The sequence below is a fragment of the Pipistrellus kuhlii genome, unplaced genomic scaffold (genome assembly GCF_014108245.1).
Source record: "Pipistrellus kuhlii isolate mPipKuh1 unplaced genomic scaffold, mPipKuh1.p scaffold_m20_p_10, whole genome shotgun sequence".
Lineage (NCBI taxonomy): Eukaryota > Metazoa > Chordata > Mammalia > Chiroptera > Vespertilionidae > Pipistrellus > Pipistrellus kuhlii.
In genome coordinates, this window is record NW_023425405.1 from 36,635,375 (window position 1) to 36,653,213 (window position 17,839).

A 17,839-nucleotide genomic window follows, 5' to 3' on the forward strand; every position below is an offset into this window, starting at 1 on the left:
CCCTCTCACCCAAAGCAAACGATTTTGACATGTGAAAAGCCAAGATTCAAACCCAAAGCCCCAGAACACACGCTCTTAACTCCTGCATTTGCCTGTCATCTTATGTTTCTGATCTTCTCTTATCCCACACTCTAGTGTGTCCATGGAAAAGGAGAGCTTGAACACTTGACTATTGGTTTATTTCATTTCTCTTATATTCTTTCTTTGCTGTAGTCACCCACTGTATATCAGCAGTTTTCCTTCTCAAGTTTGTTCTGCATGTGATAAAGAATCAGACAGCTGAGGAAAACACAGACCTACTAAAGATTCCATAAATATATAGTCTGTGCTCACAAGAAGGCAGTGAGAAGGCTCATAGAGTGAGTGACTTATCAAACCATCACAGAGGAGGACCAGACCTGCGGAAAGCAGAAGGTGAGGAGACATCCCAGGCAGAGGGAAGCAGGGAAAAAGGCAGGGAGGTAGAACAGAGAATGGCCAGTCTATGGAACAGGTAATTAGACTTGGATGGCATGTTGAGTAGAAATAATGATGGAAGAAGATGAGGATGGAGGCGTAGCCAGAGATCAGATCCCCAAGGGTGAGTGACTAACCATCCCAGTTTGCTTGGAAGTGAGGGGTTTGCTGGATACAGGACTGTCAGTGATAACACAAGGAAAGCCCCAGGAAAACCTAGATGAGTTGGTCACCCTACAGCCAAAGGTCCGTTATGCTGCACTTTATAGGTGTCTGAACATCTATTATATGTAGGGAAACAAGAAAGGATCTGAGCAAGTATAAGGCCAGATTATTTATTCCCAATTGGTAACATACACCACACCAGCCTTTTAAAAAAAACGGTTGCATGCCCAGCCGGTGTGACGCAGTGGTTGAGCATCAACCAATGAACCAGAAGGTCATAGTTCAATTCTTGGTCAGGGCACATGCCCAGGTTGTGGTTAAATCCTCATTGTGGGGAATGCAGGGGGCAGCCAATCAATGATTCTCTCTTATAGTTAATGTTTCTACATCTCTCTCTTTCTCCCTTCGTCTCTGAAATCAATAAAAATATATTTTAAAAATGGATTGCAACCCACTGGTGAGTCACTAAATCAAGTTAGTAATCATAGGCACCAGTTTTTTATGAGCAAGAGATTAGAATTTTTAGAATGCACTGCACATGGAAAGAGCAAGACTGTTTCATGGAACTTATTTAGGACACACACACACACACACACACACACACACATATTCAATGTTACATATAAAATTATTTATTATTGCTAATTACAGTTTAAAGGGTTTGAAATATATTGGCCTATATCAATTCCAAAATTGGTAAACTATAAATTTTTCTCTGCCTTTGTCCTTTCTCAGCCAACATTCTGCATGACAGATACCCACAGATCATGATGACATTTGCTCAGGAGTCTGACCCAGGCTCTACTACCCTGAAAACCAAGAGATTAGTAACCAGGTACATATGTAACCTGTAATCATTTGCAGAGCACTGGTGGGAAGCTCTACCATAGGAAGACCAATGCAAGCTCAGCTCTACTTGTTTAAATCTACCAGAGAAAGAAAGTGAAAATAAGATAAATCCTTGAATGCTTCAAGGCACACACACATAGGGTTACAAAGATTTACCCACTTTTTCAGCTACCCGGGATGCCTATAAAAGTGCAGAAAATCAATACTGCCAAAAATGCAGGGCCATGGCATATTTCCTACTATGTTAGCACAAATGCTGAATGACCCCAGGATTTGAGCATTTCCTATTTGTCCCATCAGCACAACCTTTATGTTCCTTTTAGAAAGCAAATGCCCATCTGAAAAGCTGGGCTGCAAAGTCCGTCACCCGGCCCAACATGCTGCATTCTGTACGTGAATGGGTAACTCGATGGAATGAGGCAGTATTCAGAACAGATTCTCAACCAGTCTTAAAAGGCTTAAATCCTTCTGATACGCATCTGTATATTTTAATTCAAGACTTAAAAACAATTTTTCTTAGCTGGAGTCAAGTTTCAACCATCTGTCTCTTTGAACAAAAATAGAATGTAGGCTTGTATATATTAGCTTTTGAAGAAAACGGATTTTGGCAGAAAAAAATTAAAGTGAAAGAAGAATTGTATCTCAATTTTCAAGACCAGGCTAAGGAGAAATAAAATATCCAAAGTATGAAGTAACTTACATGCACACATCTATCTCCTTTTCTCCCTGTTAGGCTGTCCCCATACCTAGCCATTCCTTGATTGACGATCACTGCAATTAGAACTTGGCCACCCAACCGTAGTTTTGGGAAGTGGCAGAGCAGAGACATGAAAGTCATTGCCCTGACTAGAGTGACAGCATTAGAGGTGGTGGGAGATGACGGTTCTGGGTACTCTACAAGAATTTTGGAATGAATTCAAATATACCCTGATCATTTCTGAGAGTAAAAAGAGAAATTATCTTAAAACAGAGGACATCTCCCTGGTCAAAATTACCATGACGGTATCAAAACATCACTTCTAGAGTTGACCAAATGTAACTGAAAACCACTCTATAATTTGTGGTGAACAGTTATTAAAACAATTACAATGAAAGGAGCACGGGGTCTGAAATGACAGGAAAGGAAGTGTGCATTCTTCAGATTTCCTCTAGTGTGTCCAGGAAAAGGGACAGCCTGACCACTTCAGATCATCTTTCCGGTGCATCTGTCAGCAGTCACCACAATGGCACCAGGCTACCAGTGAAACACCAGCTGTGACAGCTGTTCCACATGCTCTGGCTCCATGTAGATCCAACCTCCAGTCTTCCACACTTCAGTTAAAATCAACTCCACCCTTCCAATGGACTCAGGCTAAATGTCTTGGAGTCTTCACTAATTTCTCTTTCTATCAATCCCACATACAATCCACTAGCAAATTATTCAGGCTCTCCTTTCCAAACATAGCCAGAATCTATCTACTTTTAACCACCACCCCTGACATCACCCTATCCCAGGCACCATCATCTCTCATCCATATTAATGCAAAAGCCTTCTAAGCAGTCTCATCTCTTCCCTTGACCTCCCTTGCAATTTAGTCTCAGTTGCAATAGTAATTCTTTATAAACACAAGCCAAATCATGTCACTTGTCTGCATAAAGCTCTCCAATGGGTCCTGTCTCAGAGTAAACACCAAAGTTATACAATGGCCTTGGTGGCCCTACACAATCCAGCCCATTGACATATCTGATCTCTCTCTAGACCCACTTCCTCCCTGTCCCTTACACACATCAGAGACACTCCCTCCTCAGGGACTTTGCATCTACTATTCCCTCTTCTTGACAGTATTTTAGCCTCGATAGACATTTTGCCCTAAATACCTGAATGACTTGCTTCTTCCAAACTTAGTTCAAAAATTCATGTCATTAAGGTCACACCTATTTAAAAAAGCAAACATCCCGGCCCTGTATTCTCCAGTCTTTCCCATTGCCTTGTTTTTCTTCGTTATGTGTACCACCACCTAGCACATTCTATAACATATTTAAGTTGTGGGTTTTTTTTTTATTGTTTGTCTATCCTTCTTGAATTTAAGCTCCAACAAAGGCAGAGATGTTGTCCATATTGTTTCCCAATATGTTGCCAATATTCAGAAGACTGGCACAGAGTAGATACTCAGTAAATATTTTCTGGATAAACAAATTTGGCTTCAAAAATGAATCGTGTGAGCTTCCTCTTCTCCTATCAGTATTGATTTCTATAAAAAGGGTCAAAGCTCTATTGGCTTTGATCTTCTCCGGGGTTAGCTCCTGCACCCTCCCTCTCATCCTTTTGCTGTGATCTGGTGTCCTCAATTGTCACATTATTGCCACACCTAGATTTTGCCTCCTCCTGGCACTTTTGAATGTATTACATAATTGGACCATTTGCATGATTTTTCATCAGCAATGTTACTGCTAGACCGAGCCTTCAGGATTATCCTGAATGCTTTCAGGGTAGTACTGTTCCAACCAACCCCAGCTCAGACCGCTGAGGCCAAGGCCCTAGGAACCTGACTTCTCGGAAGAATTCAGAACACTGGCTCATAAGCAAAGGCACTGTGATCCCATGGAAATTAGGTTTCTTCTGGCAAGCCAGTAAGCTGGCACTTTATGTTTGTAGCCTAATATATAACATATACTTGCACTGAGTTGTATGAATTCATCACTAGTTGCTAGAGAATTTTGGCTACATAAGAACAATCAATACCTAGACCCTCAAAACTAAGATTCAGAACTTAATCCTGCCAATCTGAATAGCTGACAGCTGGCTGTCCCAGATCACATCTGTCGCCACAGCTGCAATATGGCACCTGACTACGATAAGAATGTTGATGCCCAAGAATGTCACCAGCTCATGTTCTCAGCATGTGAGCATGTACCCACACATATATGCACAGTCACCTAACTCCAAATTGCTCTGGTAGATCACAGCATGCTTCTCCCCATCACTCCAGTCTCTGCCCCACCCTTTGGAGGAAGGGAGCAGGCGACAGCAGGGAGGAGAGTGGGATGATATGCCTGATAGACATGAGGCTGCCTTGGCTCTCTGAGCAAGGTCTGCCCCCCCCCACCCCCCCCAGAATTGTAAATAGGGAAAATCTCCCTAATACACCAACTTTTCTAATCGGCTAAGAGCCAGGGAACCCAAAAGGTTGGCACCATGATGCGAAATTTCTCTCTGTATTAACGCAATTGAATGAGTACTTTGTGAGCCGCTAAAAGTACAGAGTGCTATTCTGGGTGCTGTGAGTATTACACAAATGATCAAGATATCACCTGCCTGTAATAAGGTAGGGTCTGAAAACACCAGCTCCATGGCGAGGGAGAATGGGATGAGTACGTGATAGAGGTTTAAAGCATGAAGCACAGAGTGTAGGAACTAGAACATGCAGTGGGCCTCATGAAGGAGGAGCCACAAGAACCAGACACTGAAATGTGTATAGGATGTCCCCTGGGGAAGCATTTCCTGTGGAAGGAGAGCGGCCACGGGAGAAATGACAGGGGCAGGCGGTGGGCTGCATTTGAGGAATGGCAGCCAGTTCCATTGGACTGTGGCATGTGGTCACATGGGCTCCAGGTGGTGTCACTGGAAACAAGCAGGAAAGGTGTGTTTGCTGCTCCACGCTCGGGTCTCAACTGGCCCCAGGTCCATTGCTTCTGCCCTTTGGTTCTGCTTCATTTCACAAGAAAGTGGTTTATTTTTAAAACATGTGAGAGTCTAGATGAAAATCAACCATCTCCATATTAAGCCAGCCCAATCTATTCAAATGTGTTAAGCGATGCAAACAACTGGTCTTAACACTTCCCTTACACATCACTCCTTTGCTGTGTATAAAGAAAAAAAGTGAAGATTAAATGCTCAAAATAGAAATCTTAGAATCCGCCGGGACTGGTTTGGCTCAATGGATAGAGCGTCGGCTTGGGGACTGAAGGGTTCTGGGTTCGATTCCGGTCAAGGGCATGTACCTTGGTTGCGGGCATATCCCCAGTAGGGGATGTGCAAGAAGCAGCTGATTGATGACTCTCTCTCATCGATGTTTCTAACTCTCTATCTCTCTCCCTTCCTCTCTGTATAAAATCAATAAAATATATTAAAAAAAAAAAAAGAAATCTTAGAATCCGTAATATACTCTTTGCATAAAACAAGCATTCAGGGTGGGAACTCTGCCTCCCAAATCATCTGGTAGTTTTCGTGTTTTTCACACTGAAAAAAGAATATGGGAGCTGAGTGTTTCTGGAATATGCCTTTAAACAGCCTCTCTGTCAAGCCCCTCCTGTTAGCAGGGTGGATCTGACTTTGATCATCAGGGCACATTAAGAGATTACTGAATGAGCAAATAAACAAACACAAGAAAGCGCTCAACTGCAAGATGATGTGGCCAGTTTTGTCTGCAGTTAGAGCAAAGCATGCTTTTGTTTGTTTTAAGGGTTGTCACAGGCTGTTAAGTTTCCTGCAACCTGGCCTGACACTGCGACAGCAGCTTCTCCAGGGTCAGGCAGCAGCTTAGAGGATGTTTGTGAATGAAAGAGTGGATGAATGAATGCTACAACATGAACAGTTCCATGGGAAACAAGCAGACATGGATTGTCATATTTATTATTCCAGTTTGGCACCTGTCCCCTTATGTATGTTGCCTCCAAGTGAATGGCAGAACCTGGCCAGAGGGAAGAGGGATGCAAGACTCCCTCTAGTATACAAAATCACAGATTCTCAAATTTGGAGAAAAAATATACAGAGATCACGAAATAGTGGTCTGACTCATCCCTTCACAGACAATCCTCATTTAGTGGTGGCATCCTGAACCCTCCGGGGTCCTGAGAACTCACTATTTTGAATAGCTTGAAGCAATCAAAGGATCTCCACTACATTGAACTCTGCTTTCTCCTAGAAACTTGGGCTTCAACAGATAAGTGTACTCAAATCTATTTGTCAAAGTCCTCATGCCTTTACTGGCTGACAGCCCACAGCTCTTTGCCTCACCAAATATGACATTCGCCCACTTTGTATTTAAGTAGGGGGGATGGGGGAAGAAGAGCCAAAGAAAAGAGAAAAGAGAGGGTGTACATCTACCAAGACGTGTCACACAGCCTCCCCTCCATCACACCAAGACTCTGGCTTATCAAACTCTTAACTGTGGTGCTGGTCCCAAACACGTGGCCCTTATAACTTTCTGGCTCAAACAAGCAGAATGCCTCCATGATGACACCACAGTGGATTTGTACCACATTAGATTTTCGTTGAACATGACCTTGGAGTGGTGGGTTTAGGTGCAGGTAGGCGAGGAAATGTGTCCTCAGCAGACATGAATTCCAAGATCAGAAAAGAGGCCATTTAATACTCTCGAGGTCTCTAGACTAAGGTTGCCTCACAAGTCAGGGAAAGTGCTGACTGACCATCTGGCCCTTATAAGGCACTTACCTAGAGCCCTGTGGTGCTTTATTGATCTTGAGTCAGGAAGGTGAGGCTCCCAGCATTCCGGGATTTACCACCTCATGTTTATTTTTGGCCTAGATCCCCAACAGGTCAATGTCTGTCCTAAACACACCAAAAATGATCCAAGGGGAAACATTTAAACCCTGGAAGAAATGGATTTATTCTTTCAAACCTTGCCACAATATTAGGAAGTCGCAATATTGCCATCACTCCTGTTTTACAGATGAAGAAAATGAGGTACAGGGAGACAAGGTCACTTGTCAAGGTCACATACTGATAGCTAGTAAGTGGTGACACTGGGAGCCCAGTTTTAGCAAGAGTCCATATAAGTCAGTTTAGCCAGAATCCTTCACCTTTGATATCTGATCACTAATACCTAATCAATATCTGATTGGTTCCTCATCCCTTGTCCCACATGATATGGTATCTACTCACCATGGCCTGCCTTTGTTCGGTTTAGCCTGAATCCCTCCCCCATGAACCCTGCAGGATGTTTCCTCTTAGTAATTTTCCATCCACTAACTCCACCCTGCTTTCTTGGCTATAAATTCCCACCATTCCTTGTTGTATTCGGAGTTGAGCCCAATCCTTGTCCCCTACTACAACATCCCATGGCAGTGGTTGGACATCTATAAGGACAGGCCCCTGAGTAAATAAAGTCTGCCTTACCCTTTCCTTAACAAGTGTCATGATGCCAAAACCGGTTTGGCTCAGTGGATAGAGCATCGGGCTGTGGACTGAAAAGTCCCAGGTTCGATTCAACCAAGGGCATGTACCTTGGTTGCCGGCATATCCCCAGTAGGAGGTGTGCAAGAGTCAGCTGATCGATGTTTCTCTCTCATCAATGTTTCTAATTCTCTATCCCTCTCTCTTCCTCTCAGTAAAAAATCAATAAAATATATAAAAATAATAAAATAAAATAAAAAATAAAAAAAACAAGTGTCATGAATAGCTTTTTCTTTAGGGTCTAAAGACCAACAAAGTACTAAATATCATTGTTGTTGTTGTTTTTTAATATATTTCACTGATTTTCTACAAAGAGGAAAGGAGAGGCAATTGTTTTGAAAACCGGTTTTTCTATCCACTTTAAAATCTAGAACCTATGGGCCTTCAAATTTTAGAAATGTATATTTCTTCACTTTAAAAACAAAGGGTTCTCAAGGCAAATGAGTACAGCCCTGCACCCCTGTCACTCCCCACTGCCACCACCACCTCTTAAATCTGTGGCAAAAGATATAGGATTTCATGTTTGCTAGTACGCCAATTGCTTTTCAGCAGCATTTGAAAATATTAAAAAGCTTAAACAAGGAAGCAAGAAAATCTGAATTCAAAACCCCAAACCTGGCCTTTACAATGTCCCTGGGTGGTCCATATTTGTATTGGAAGATTTCGTTTGGCATTTTAACTTATGCAAATAGATTCTCACTTTCCTCTGGGCCTGAAAGCCATTCAAAGGGCAAAGATCCTCTTTCCAAATCAGCAGTAACCTATACCTTCTGAAAGTGAACAAAGTCCCGCTTTTCAAGGAAACAGGCAGAGACGTTTTTGTTATTCTTTCTTCCACAAAATACACACCAATTCCCACAACCCCTTGCTATTTTTATCCTAAAGGGGCCGGTGGTGGAACAGGAGACCAGCCATCGTTTTAAAAGGGACACTGTCAAAACACACAGTCCCCACAGGGCCTGCTTACCTTTTCAACCACCCAAACCCACCAACTACTGAAATGCCACAGGCTGATTCTGAGACAGAATCTCATGTCATCCCTTATAGTGGGCTCACTGTAACACTCAACAACTTGATCAATGTTTAAAGGCTTCCACATGTGCAGTATGGGATCTAACTACTTTCAAATGGAGAGGGCTTCATTCCATTTCCATTACTAACATCTTCAACTTGTCAAACAAAGCAATGGGTACTATGTCAGGTTAGAACAGAAAAAAAACCTGCACTCTAAAAGGAAACCGACTGTAGGCAAAGAATAGAAAATATGGCATTATTATTTGTCCATTAGCACTATTTAAAATATACATATTGCTCTTGGCTTCATTCTACACATTAGCATAAAATAGAAATCTGAGAAATGAATCAAAAGTCCCCCTCTTTCCACCAGAAAGGAACCAAAGTGCTGTACAGCTCATAGAAGAGTGTCAGGTCAAAGCCAGATCAAGAGAATTTGCCCCAAGCGTTCATAAAGGAAAACAAAAGACTCAAATCATCCTGCCTGTCACTTCTGGAATGAAACGTTGTCCTCCTCAAGACTCCCTCACTCTCAGCAGAAATGCTCAATGTGATCTTGATTCAGGAAGGCAAGGCTTCCAGACTTCTAGGCATTGCCAAGCCCACATTCAGTTGTGGCCCAGCAGGCCAGTGTGGTTCAGTGGTTGAGCATCCACCTATAAACAGGATGGTGGTGATGTTTCAATTCCTGGTCAGGACACATGCCCAAATTGGGGGCTCAGTCCCCAGTGTGGGGCATACAGGAGGCAGCTGATCAATGAGTCTCTCTCATCACTGAGGTTTTTTTTCTCTCTCTCTCTCACTCCCTTCCTCTCTGAAATCAATAAAAATCTATTTTTAAAATACAGATACATAGATCATGGAAATAGAATAGAGAGCCCAGAAATAAACCTATGCCTACATATTCAACTAATCTATGACAAAGCAAGATTATACACTTGGGTAAAGACAGTCTCTTCAACAAATGATATTGAGAAAACTGGACAGATACATGGGTGGGGGTGGGGGGATGAAATTAGACCACTTTCTTACACCATATACAAAAATAAACTCAAAATGGATTAAAGACTTAAATATAACACCTAAAACCACAAACTCTGAGAAGAAAATAGAGCCAATAAACTTTAAGACCTCATTCTTAGCAATATTTTTTTGGATATGTCTCCTATGTCCATTGCTGTAATAGCCAAGAAATGGAAGCAACATAAATGTCCATTAATAGATGAATGGATAAAAAAAAATGTGGTATGTATATATAATGGAAAATTCACAGCAATAAAAACTAATGAAATCTTTCCATTTGCAACAACATAGATGGACCTAAAGGGCATTATACTAAGTGAAATATGTCAAACAGTGAAAGACAAATTCCGTATTATTTCCATATGTTTTAGATATGTGGAATCTAAAACAAACAAACAAACCTATATAGATATAGAGAAAAACTTGATGGTTGCCAAAGGGGAGGAGGAAAGGGAATAGGAAAATAAATAAATAAATAATAAATAAATAAAGTGCTTTATAGAATGCATGGGAGAGAAACAGTATTGAAGCATAGTGAAGCACACTGGTATCTATTTCCAGGCAGATCTGTTGATCAAATGCCTCCAAATGAAACAGTGGGTCATTCCACAAGATTACAGCAAGCATATGGATGAAGCATAAAATGTTAAGGATTAAGTTTTACTTTGGAAACACGAGCAGATGCTTACGAGCAACTCCAGATTGATACCGGCCAAAAAGGAAAAGGCCTGAAAGTCATCTGTTAAGCAGAGGTCCTCCCAGGATTCACTACCAAGTCTGTGTTTCTGATCACAAGGCAGCCACTGTGCCAGGCAAGCCCAGAAGACTGAGCAGCTTCAAGTTCAGCTCTGAAGGGAAGTCATCTTCACAGTGAATCAAGTCCTAGCTTGCAGCCACCCTTGCAAAAATCCACTCTCTGGCTGTCCTGGTTGTGGACCGCTATGTGTTGCTCAGCAAGATTCCTGGTGACACGTGAAAACCAAATGCATGGGGATTCCACACACCTCAAGGGACATGGGGCTTGCTCTCTGCCACCCTGAGTTAGACGTGTCTAAATTTTCTTATTCCCCTTGGATCACACATTTAGACTCTGCCTATCAGCGTGTGAACAAGCTCCTAAAGGACTCTCTGTCCTGCCACAATAAAAAGTTACAGGAAACAGTATTTTTTTTAGCATCCCACATTGAAAACAATGAGATAGGGTGGAAAGAAAATAAACAGACTTTTTCAATTTGAAACACAGCTCTTTCACTAGCTGGCTTCATAGAGCCTTGACCATGTGGCTTAATGTTTCCAATCAACAGATTCATTGTTTAACAAATGAAGATTAAAAATGTCAGCCTTACAGGGATGTTGGGATGACTTGATGAACCATGAATATGAACACGGTAAGTGTACAGTGAATGGCTCGCAGTGCTGGGAGCCCTCACTTGGTGGCAGCTTGTCTTAGTGTGTGTTGTACCTACACCTGGGGACCTCTAGCAGGTGTTGGCTAGCTCCGGCTGAACAGATGTGCCTTGTTTTCAACACATTTTAGCCGGGTGGCCTCTGTTCCTCCCCTTTTTCCTAAAGAGTGCACTTAAATCACTGGTTCTTAATCTCTTTCTAGTCTCAAAAGCCCTATATTTTCCTAGAAAACTTCATTTATACACCAAGGCATACAATTTCTCATCAACTTTATTGATGAAAACTAACATGGGCCTTGTCCATCACAGTGCCTATGACTCCTGATTAAGAAGCCTCCTTTATGCCCAGGAAGGGGGGAGATGGCAACACTGCTTCCCACAACCACATCAAAATTACAGCTGAAATACAGAATCATCCAGAACCACTGGGAAGCTGGCTGAATGGAAGTACTACAACCAGAGAAGTAAAGAAGAAAGCACACTGAGATTGGTAGGATGTGCAGAGGTGCGAAACAGGCTGGGCTGGCACCCAGGTGTGGCCCCTTCTTAATTGGGAGGGAGATTGTCTCTGCATAGGCTGTCCAGAGGAACAGGGATCCCAGCCCCACACCAGCCAAGGGTCCCAGAGTTAGGAAAAGAAGTCCCCATGGCCAGTGAAAACCATGGCTGTAAAAAACAGTGCAGATTGGAGCTCGGTGACACAGAAGCACTGAGTTCAGTGACACAGAAGCACTGAGTTCTGCACTGTTGGTGACCCAACTGCTCCTCTTAAAAAGCAGGCACCATGAACTGAACTTACAAGGTTCCATTTCCTCTGAGATCCAGCACCAGAATGAGGCTTTGGGGAGCACAGACACATACAAGAAGGAACTGGATTGTCTGGCATTGCAGCAGGAACTCAGGGACAGCTTTCTCCCAGAGTTACTCACAGGGATCATTGTTCCTATGCAGGGACCTCCCTGATCACAGGGTTGACTGGCAGCCATTTCTGTCTGCTCTACCCCTTTGATTCCCTAAGATCCTGCCTCATCCAATTTAAAACTCTACCCAAGCTATGTGCAGCAGCTTTTGCAAATGAATGCCCTGTCCTTACTCAAACAAGCTGCAGCTGAGTCAGGGAGCCCCAACCTATCAATAAAAGGTCCAAGATCTGGAACTAACACCTGCCTGCTTTCCTTCATAGTTGGGCCTCATCTGGGCACTTCCAAACCCAAACAAAGAGGAAGAATCTAAAGATGTCTCTAGCCGAACCGGTTTGGCTCAGTGGTAGAGCGTCGGTCTGCAGACTGAAAGGTCCCGGGTTCGATTCTGGTCAAGGGCATGTACCTTGGTTGTGGGCACATCCCCAGTAGGAGGTGTGCAAGAGGCAGCTGATCGATGTTTCTCTCTCATCGATGTTTCTAGCTCTCTCTCTCCCTTCCTCTCTGTAAAAAAAAAAAAAAAATCAATAAAAAAAAAACAAAAAAAAAAACTAAAGATGTTTCTGAAGCTCCTGCTGGGTGGCCCCAGGCAATGGCTGACTTTGCACCTCCTTGGAGACCCAAGAGCCAGTGTACCCAGTGGTCAGTGTCAGACTACACCAGATTACAACTAGACACATCCATAAGAGTCACTCAAGGGGCAGACTCAGTGAGCACCAAAGCCCCTCTGAAGCAAGTCCTGCTCCACAGAGGTATCTCCTGCACAGTAGCTCTCCCACTGTAATTGCAGCAGGTCCAGAGGTCAATTCCTCCTGTGACACCAACAGCAATCAAGTCTCAACTACACCAAGCCTATGCTCACAGACAATAAAGGGGTGCACCTAAAGCTCCCAGCTCAGGAGACTGAAAAGGCTGAGCCACTAGGCCCTATAGAGCACCTACTACACAAGACAACTCTACCAACTCAAGGAGACATAGCAGCTCTACCCAATACATAAAAATAAACAGGGAAGCAGCCAAAATGCATAGACAAAGAAACATGTCACAGAGGGAAAAAATGGAAGAAGGCAAATTACTAGATATAGAGTGCAAAACCATGGTTATAAGGTTACTCAAGAATCCTCTAGAAACCTCAAAAAAGAAAAAATGGAAAAGGACCAGTCATAAATTAAGCATACACTGATTGAAATAAATAATAATATACAGGGATTCAACAGAATAGTAGAGAATTCTGAGAATCAAATCAATTATATGAAATATGAGGGAGCAAAATACACCCAACCAGAAAGGCAAAAAGAAAAAAGAATCCAAATATATGAAGATAGTAAGAAGCCTCTGAGACAACTTCAAGGGTACAATCATTCACATTATGGGGGTGCCTGAAAAAGAGAGAGAGCAAGGTATTGAAAACCTCTTTGAAGAATAATGACAGAAAACTTTCCTACCTGGTGAAAAAAAATAGACTTATAAGTCCAGGAAGCACAGAGAGTCCCAAAGAAGAACCCAAAGAAGACCATACAAGACACATCATAATTAAAATGCCAAGGGCTAAAGACACATCATAATTAAAATGCCAAGGGCTAAAGACAAAGAGAGAATCTTAAAAGCAGCAAGAGAAAAGCAGTTAGTTACCTACTAAGAAATGTCCATATGATTATCAGCTGATTTCTCAACAGAAACTATGCAGAGCAGAAGGAAGTGGCAAGAAATATTCAAAGTGATGAATTGCAAGGACCTACAACCAAGATTACACTACCCTGCAAAGCTATCATTTAGAATTGAAGGTCAGTTAAAGAGCCTCACATATAAGAAAAAGCTAAAAGAGTTCATCACTGCCAAATCAGTGTCATATGAAATGCTGAAGGGTATTCTTTAAGAAGAGGATAAAGAAAAACTCAAAAATATGAACAACAAAATGGCAACAAAAATATTGAATTGAATCTAAAAACAATTGAATCTAAACATCAACAATTGAATCTAAAAATCAAACTAAATGAATAAGAACTCTAATGAACAGAATAAACTGGTGAATGAGATAGAATCAGAGGCACTGAAATGGAACAGACTGACACTTTTCAGAGGGAAGGGGACTGCGAGGGGTGGGGGGCCTAGAAGAGATTAAACAAAGATCTTATATGCATACTAAATGCAAGAAATTCGTGCAAGGGGCTCGGACCCCACCACTGTGTGGCCGCCTCTGCCTCACCTGGAAGGTTGTCTGGAAGGACATCCAGTCTAATTAGCATATTATGCTTTTATTATTATAGATATGTATTACCTATGGACACAGACAACAGGGTGGGTGACGAAGGCCTGGTGTGGAGCGGGAACCAGATAGAGGGAGGCCATTGGGGGGGGGGGGGGACGACATCCATAATCATTTCTTAACAATAAATATTAGAAGAAGAAGAAGAAAGAGGAGGAGGAGGAGGAGGAGGAGGAGGAGGAGGAGGAGGAGGAGGAGGAGGAGAAGCCTCCTCTAAACAGTCAGAAAATGCTTTATGAAGATGTGGGTTCCCCAGGGTTGGTGTCTGGGCAAACATGCCTGTTACACTTCAATCTTTAGTCTGACATTCTGGTGCCAGGCTTTCTTCAGAGAGGAAGCAAAGGAAATAAGCATAGGATGTCGATGACAAGTTCCAGGTCAGGAAAAATAATTTTTACAAGGACCTGGGAAAAGGATATTTATAAATTCAAAGAAATAAAATGAGAGTCAAATGAACTTAAGTCAATTCTCAAAGAATTAAGCCTAGAAGTTCATTGTCTCATCTAAGTTCTCAAAAGAATATATTTTCTCCCATATTCTAGGGGATGTAGAAGTCACAAAGGTTTCTAATAAGAGGGATCCTGGGACAACTACTGGAAACCACAAAGTATTATAAGGAATTAGCAGTTTTTATTAGGAGATAGATCCAAAGCAATATTTGCTTCCAAAAGAGCTATGGTCATACTTTGGGTTTGCCATGTCACCCACAGCTATCAATCAGCTAGTTTAAAAAAAAAAAAATGCTACACTTGAGTCCTAAAAGAAATAATGAAATAATAATGGCTCACAGGAAACTTTAGCAGCAAACCTGAAGGAAATGGACAAGCATGGCATTCGTGTTTCTCACAGAGAACACTAGCTAAAATGGATGAGTTCTGGTTTTAGAGTCAGATCTGATTTGAATCCTCCCTCTGCAATTTATTAACTATTACTTGAGTATGTCACTTAACTCAGTTTTATCATCTGTAAAATGTGGTAATAATGTCTACTTCAGAGGATTAATATAAGGAATAAAAGGAGATAACATAAGAAAAGAGCCTGATATTCAATATATGATAATTAACCAATATAATTGTTCTATAACATGGAAGAATAGTCAGATTGCCTGGGATCAAATCCCAACCCTGCAATTTCCTCGCTGAACAATTTTCAGAAAGGTATTTGGCATCTTTGTGCCTTAGTTTCCTCCTCTGTCAAATAAAATTGCAAATAATGTAATACCTAAGATTTCGGTGAGGATTAAATACATTAACACATAGAAAAGTCGTTTAACAGCAGGTAATGCCTGCTCAAGCGCTATTGGTAAGACAACACATTTAGTAAATTTGGTGTAATGCAATTACTAAATGTACTCAGCACAGGTAACGTGCTCAATATATTATCCATCTTTGTTTTATTTAGTGGAGCAAAATGTTGGGAGGAAAAAAGTAATAAGACAATATCCTCTGACCTTATCAATTGATGCAAGATTAAGTGACAGAAAGAAACAGGGTGACAAGGGAGAATGAACGGTCCCTTTAGGTGACTAGCTGTGGACAAAGCCTATGCAGAGTCTGTGCTAAGAGGCTGGGTTTCAAGACGTATGTATTCCACAAGACTGGTGTACAGGGCAGTCTTGTGGAATACATACAAGTATGGACAGAGCGACACCAGGATGGGTCCCCGAGAATCACTTGACTCAGCACTGGGGTCAAGGGAAGAGCTTATTTTTATTAACTGTAGACTCAGGGAAGTGTTTGGGGATGAAGAGAGGGCAGGAAAAAAGTTACTAGGACCCCCTCTCAGACATAAACCAGGCTGACACAATGGCAGGTGACTTCCTCCTACCACATCAGAAGTTAGTCAGAAACTAGTGACCAGGAACCACCACACACAAAGACCTCTGTCCCCTTGTCCCATGAGTTGAGTTTCTTTCCTCTGCCCAGACCTTAGGGGTGATGACACCTAATGGAGAAGACCTTTCACACTAAAACAGCTTCAGATCAAGTTTTCCACAGGACAGGAGGACAGGCTGGGTGTGAGGAGGGGCTGAGCCATCCCTCTCCTCCAGGGCAGTGGTCGGCAACCTCATTAGTCCACAGGGCCAAATATCAACAGTACAACGACTGGCATTTCTTTTGAGAGCCAAATTTTTTCAACTTAAACTTCTTCTGATGCCACTTCTTCAAAATAGACTCGCCCAGGCCGTGGTATTTTGTGGAAGAGCCACACTCAAGGGCCCAAAGAGCCTCATGTGGCTCTCGAGGCGCAGTTTGTCGACCACGGCTCTAGGGCATAGTGCTGCATCCCAGGTTCAAGGGGGAGAGGAAGCAGGTAAACCCAGGCCTGGGGCCAGAGACAATGAAGAAAAAGAGATGTTCTGGCCCCAACGCTGGGCCAAGAGCTGGACAGTCTGGGAAACGCCTGCCTTGGGTCCCTCACTGTATTATACAAACATCCCTATCATGATGCGATGCTAGAAGATTTTTAAGAGAAACAGCTCTTGGAACAACTAGATTCCCAGACCTTAAGAAATACTAGCCAAAACCGGTTTGGCTCAGTGGTAGAGTATCGGTCTGCAGACTGAAAGGTCCCAGGTTCGATTCCGGTCAAGGGCATGTACCTTGGTTGCGGGCAAATCCCCACTAGGGGGTGTGCAAGAAGCAGCTGGTAGATGTTTCTCTCTCATCGACGTTTCTATCTCTCTCTATTTCTCCCTTCCTCTCTGTGAAAAATCAATAAAATATATTTAAAAAAAAAAAAAAAGAAAAGAAATACTGGAGCGTTGGTTCCAATGATGAGAACATTTGATAACTTAGTGAAAGGAGTGAGTGTCTGATGGGTGAGAAATATGGTCAGAAGGGCAGAGTTTGGGCTTTGTGCCTCACCAAAACTTTCAGAGAAGAGTTGGCGTTTTTTTAAATAATCAGAGAAAGTATTGCTCTCATTCCCACTGGTACCCTCAGGATGCAACTTGCACTGAATACTCCATTTCAAATAGACTTACACGGATCGACAGCTTTCTCTATCTTTCCCACAATGAAACTACGTACATATCCCTGCTGACATGAGCCCTGTGATGTCTCCTGCAGGTAACCAGGTAACCATGCTTCCCTGTTAACTACACTTCCTGTTAATCTGGAACATTTAGCAACAATTTTTTCACAACCTTGCACTACAGTGTGTCCACGATGCCCACTGGAAAGGCATTCCAGGCAAGAAAATGGCTGGCTACTTTCCCCTGCCCTTTACCTAGATGTGGCAGAGGACAGGATAACGACTGTACTCCATCCTTTGCATTTGTTTTTGGTCGAGTCTCTGATTTCCTCAGTAATTTCCTGCCTTGATCTTGGGTTTCTGCCTGACCTTATTAGCTGAGGAGGTGCCAGTCATGACAGGTGCCCGCCATCAGCGCGGCCGGGATCCCTGCCCTTTGGATGACGCACGGATTTGTAAGAGCAGAGCGGTTCCTGAGTGGGAGTGGGGGTTAGGAGAGCCACGCCGCCAGGAACTGTCTCCCCTCCTCCCCAACAACAACAACAACCACACTTCTTTGCCGCAGTGAAAAGAACCGGCATCTTCTTGC

General features: G+C 42.6%; 1 protein-coding gene across 5 annotated transcripts in view; it reads right to left on the bottom strand.

Annotated features, from left to right (window-relative positions):
• Positions 1 to 17,839, bottom strand: part of DYNC1I1 (dynein cytoplasmic 1 intermediate chain 1) — a 274,243-nt gene that overhangs the window by 255,950 nt on the left and 454 nt on the right. The gene's annotated exons all lie outside the window — the stretch shown is intronic.